This window comes from Gossypium arboreum, chromosome 10 (assembly GCF_025698485.1).
Source record: "Gossypium arboreum isolate Shixiya-1 chromosome 10, ASM2569848v2, whole genome shotgun sequence".
Classification (NCBI taxonomy): Eukaryota; Viridiplantae; Streptophyta; class Magnoliopsida; order Malvales; family Malvaceae; genus Gossypium; species Gossypium arboreum.
This window is the reverse complement of record NC_069079.1, coordinates 95,117,952-95,123,345: the sequence shown is the minus strand read 5'-3', so window position 1 is coordinate 95,123,345 and position 5,394 is coordinate 95,117,952. Positions and strand designations below refer to the sequence as shown.

The window sequence follows — 5,394 nt, the reverse complement described above, 5'->3', positions numbered from 1 at the left end:
CAACTTTTTTGGGTATGGAATTAGTGGTTTATATTCCTTCGGCATTAAATTGTCATTGCTTTCGGGTTTTACCTCATCTCCTTTGCTTCTGTCAGCTTCTTGTTGTAGCTTCTTTTCCGATTTAGCTAACACTTTCCCACTCCTCAGTGTAACTGCTTTCACATGTGCTTTTGGATTGGGTTCGGTGTTACTAGGTAGATTTCCTGGTGTTCTTTCTAAAATCATCTTAACCAGCTATCCAATTTGAGTTTCGAGCCCTTGGATCGATGCTTGTTGATTTTTGAGTGTCGTCTCAGTATTCTAAAAATGAGTCTCTAACACCGAGATGAATTTGGTTAGCATCTCCTCAAGGTTTGACTTTTTCTCTTGCTGGTATGGTGGTTGCTAAAAGCCTGGAGGAGATGGTGGTTTCTGATTTCCTTGGCCTCCCTATGAAAAATTTGGGTGATTCCTCCAACCTGCATTGTAAGTATTGCTATAAGAATTGTTTTTGAGATCGAAGATTATTACCCATGTAATTTAACTGCTCGTTCTCCATGTTGTGGCCATAAGGTGGGTATTCTAAATTGCTCGATCCACCTCCATTTGCTTCGTACTGCATTACTGGGTGAACCTGTGAAGAACTAAGAAAACCACCAACTTTCTTATTCAAGAGTTCTACCTGATTACAGAGCATGGTGATCGAATCGACGTTATAAATGCCGGTTGTTTTCGTTGGTTTTGTCCTCATGACTTGCCACTGATAGTTATTCAGTGACATCTCCTCTATAAATTCATAGGCATCTTCAGGTGTTTTATTATTGATGGTTCCGCCAGCAGCTGCGTCAACCAGTTGTCAAGTCGAAGGATTCAGGCCATTATGAAAAGTTTGAACCTGTAGCCAGAGTGGTAACCCATGGTGAGGGCATCTTCGTAAAAGGTCCTTATATCTCTCCCATGCATCATAGAGTGTCTCTAAATCCATCTGCACAAAAGAAGAGATATCATTACGTAATTTAGCGGTTTTAGCCGGCGAAAAATATTTTAATAAGAATTTTTCTGTCATTTGTTCCCAAGTAGTAATTGACCATCATGGTAACGAGTTCAACCACTATTTAGCTTTGTTTCTCAGTGAAAAAGGGAATAACCGAAGGTGAATGGCATCATCAGAAACGCCATTAATTTTGAAAGTGTCAGAAAACTCCAGAAAATTTGCCAAGTGAGTGTTGGGATCTTCGTCCTGCAAACCATCAAACTGAACAAATTATTGTATCATTTGAATTGTGTTAGGTTTTTGTTCAAAAGTATTTACAGCTACAGCAGGTCTAACTATGCTCGATTCAGTTCCTGTTAAAGAAGGTTTAGCATAATCATACATAGTACGCGGAGCAGGATTTTGATTAACAGCAATCGCAGAAGGTAACGGATTTTCTTGGTTTTCAGCCATCTCCTCGGTGGTGGTTTGAATATTGTCCTCTTGCTCATTCTCTATGTCTCTTAAGCTTCGCCTTATTTCTCTTTAGTTTCTACGAACTGTGCGATCGATCTTACTGTCAAAAAGTAATGGTCCTGACGGATTTCTTCTAGTCATAAACTATAAGAACCTGCCAGAAAAAGGAAAAAATAAGAATTAGTAATAAAAATAAGAATAAAATTTAAATTGCTGTAAAAGTAAATGGCTATAGTAATAAAAATCGAGTGTTCCTAATATCTTAGTTCCCCAGCAGCGGCGCTAAAACTTTGTACATGATATTCTTGACAGGTTTTAAATATTTATAATGAATCATTCTTGAAACTAACTATTATCACGATGAAGGCAAGTGTACCTATTGAAAGTAGTATAACTTTAGCAAGACCAGATTATCGAACCCAAAGGAACTAAAAGTACTAGTATTAACTTCCTTTTTATTATCTAGCCTAGAAAATAAAAAGGTTTTGTTTATCTAACTAATTAATTAAACTAAGAAATCACAGAAAAGAAATTTGGGGAAAATACTTGTGGAAAAACGATTGAATTAAGACAATACCTAAGGAAAAATCCACCTAGACTGCACTTGTTATTTGACTCTAAATTAAACGATTTATTCATTTGACTTGATCCGTAGAAATCTTAAAGTTATATTATTATCCCTCTCAAGACTAACAAAGTCTAACCCTATGTTGAATAATTGAAATCTCTTTCTAATTAACTCCCTAGGGTTGCATTAACTCGATTTATGGATCCTCTTATTAGGTTTCACCCTAATACGGAAAAATCTTATCACCCTATCTCTAGGCGCGCAATCAACTCCACTTAATTATGATAAATGTACTCTTAGACAGGGTCTAGTCCTCCTCTAAATAAGAGATTAACTTGAATCAATATCCTAGAATATCAAGACAAGAATTAAGAACACATAATTAAGAACAAAGTCAAATATTTTTCATACAATTCAAATAATAATAACAAGATCTGTCTTAGGTTTCATTCCCCTTAGGTATTTAGGGGTTTTAGTTCATCACTAAAAAGGTAAACATCTCAAAAGAATAATGAATACAAAACATAAAGAAAAACCCAAAACTCCTCAAGGGAAATTGAGGGGAGATCTTCAGTCTTGATGATGAATTCGACTTCTTAGATGGATCAATCGGCTTTCCTTGAGCAGTTCCCTGCTTCCTTCCCTGTAGCCCTCTTTTCCTCCTCCTCTAGGGTGTATTTATACGCTTTAGAATGCCTAAGAACCCTCAAAATTGGCCTTTTCTGAATTGGACTCAATTTGGGCTCGACAGGGACACGCCCGTGTGCGATTACTTCAAGCTGTGGTCAAGCCTGTTAAATAAGCACAGACATGTGGTCCACCCGTGTGAGTCGTGCCTCGATTCTGCCAAATTGACACGGTCGTGTGGTCTTCCTGTGTGAGGAGGTCTAGGCCGTGTTGATTTCGTACGTTGGACCATTTTCTCTGTTTTTGGCCCGTTTCTCATTCCTTTCTCTCTCCTATGCTCACCGAAGTATAAAACATGAAATTAAGGCACTAGGAGCATCGAATTCACCAAATCTAAGGAAAAATCATCCATAAAATGTGCTAAGTATGGGATATAAATATGTATAGATTACGGTTTATCAAGAAACAACCGAATGCGAATGGCATCATCAGAAATGCCATTGATTTTAAAAGTGTCGCAAAACTCTAAGAAATTTGCTAAGTGAACGTTGGGATCCTCGTCCCGTAAACCATCAAACTAAACAAACTATTGGATCATTTGAATGGTGTTAAGTATCAGTTCAAAATTATTTGCAACAACAGCAGGCCTAACTATGCTCGATTCAGTTCCTGTTAAAGAAGGCTTCGCCTAATAATACATAGTACGTGGCGCAGGATTCTGATTAGTGGCAATGGCAGGAGGTAGCAGATTTTCTTGGCTTTCAGCCATCTCCTCAGTTGTGGTTGAAGTATCGTCTTCTTGCTCTTCCTCTGTGTATCGTAAGCTTCGCCTTATTTCTCTTCAGTTTCTGCGAACTGTGCAATCGATCTCACTATCAAACAGTAATGGTCCCGACGTGTTTCTTCTAGTCATACACTATAAAAATTTGAAAATAAAGTTGAACGGCTAAAGTAATAAAAATTGAGTGTTCCTAATATCCTAGTTCCCCGGCAACGGCACCAAAAACTTGATACGTGATATTTGCGACAGGTTGTAAAAATTTATAATTATTCGTTCTTGAAACTAACTATTACCACAATGAAGGAAGTGTACCTATCGAACAGTAGCATAGCTTTAGCAAGACCGAATTGTCGAACCCAAAGGAACCAAGAGTACTAGTAATTACTTTCTTTTTCTTATCTAGCCTAAAAATTAAGGGATTTGTTTATCTAAACTAATTAACTAAACTAAGAGTGCACAGAGAGAAATTGGGGAAAAGCTTTTGGGAAAATTCGATTGATTAAGACAATACCCAAGCAAAAATCCACCTAGACTTCACATGTTATTTGACTCTGAATTAGACGATTTATTCATTTGACTTGATCCGTAGAAATCCCTAAGTTATATTATTATCTCTCTGGAGACTAATAATGTCTAACCCTAGGTTGATTAATTGAAATCTCTTTCTAATTAACGTCCTAGTGTTGCATTCACTTATTAGGTTTCACCCTAATCCAGAAAAATCTTATCACCCTATCTCTATACGTTCAATCAACTCTGCTTCATTACAAAAAATTTACTCTTAGATAGGGTCTTTTCCTCCTTTGAATAAGAGCATTAACTTGAATCAATATCCTGGAATATTAAAACAAGAATTAAGAACACATAATTAAGAACAAGTCAAATATTTATCATACAATTCAGATAAAAATAACAAGATTTGTCTTAGGTTTCATTCCCCTTAGGTATTTAGAGGGTTTAGTTCATAATTGTAAAAGAAAACATCTCAGAAGAATAATGAATACAAAACATAAAAAAAACCCAAAACCCCTGAATGGAAATTGAAGGGAGATATTCAGTCTTGACGAATAATTCAGCTTCTGAGATGGATCAATCGGCTTTCTTCTAGTAATTCCTTACCTCTTACTCCGTGTGTCTATTCTAAGTGCCTGCTCCGGTGTTTAATAGGATTTAGAATGCCTAAGAGCCTTCAACAGTGGCCTTTTCTGAATAGGGCCATACTTGGGCTCGGCAAGGACACGTCCGTGTCGCACGCCCGTGTGCGATTATTCCAGACCGTGGTCAAGGCTGTTGAATAGGCACGAGCGTGTATTCTACCCGTGTAAGTCGTGTTTCGATCCTACCAAATTGACACGACCGTGTGACACGCCCATGTGAGGAAGTCCAGGCCGTGTGGGTCAATTTTCTCCTTTTTCGACCCGTTTCTCGCTCTTTTTACTCTCCTATGCTCACCTAAGTATAAAACATGAAAATTAAAGGATTAAGAGCATCAAATTCACCAAATCTAAGGAGAAACAATCCATAAATGTGCTAAGCATGGCATAAAAATATGTATAAATTACGGCTTATCAATGAGCTTATATGTACTTACTCATAGTTTGCCTATGGATGGAAATGATGTTGATTTATGTGGTAATTTTATTTGTATATGGCTTACTAAGCTTTTAAAGCTTACTTTGTGTGTTCTTTCCCTGTTTTATAGATAATCGAAGCTAGCTCGGACTCGGGGATCATCAGGAACACCGTCACACTATCGATCAACTTGTTGGTACCTTTGATGCTTTTTAAATATGGTATATGGCATGTATATGCTAGTGATATGATGTGTTTTAAGATATGGTATTAGCCATTAGATTTGGCTCATAAAGGATGTAAATGTTGGTGTGTATTTGGCCATTTGGGTTGGCTTATTTTATGACTTTGGTAAGTGAAAATATAAATGGCCTTGTGCTTTGGTTGCCTATAAATGTATTGAAATGGTATGAAATG

At 37.1% G+C, this 5,394-nt stretch overlaps 1 non-coding gene across 1 annotated transcript; it reads left to right on the top strand.

The window, feature by feature from the left end:
* Nucleotides 1-890: 890 nt before the first annotated feature.
* LOC128283174 (small nucleolar RNA R71) lies at nt 891-997 on the top strand. Its single transcript, XR_008273516.1, has one exon. It is a non-coding gene; the product is annotated as a small nucleolar RNA R71 (small nucleolar RNA).
* The last annotated feature ends 4,397 nt before the right edge of the window (nt 998-5,394 follow it).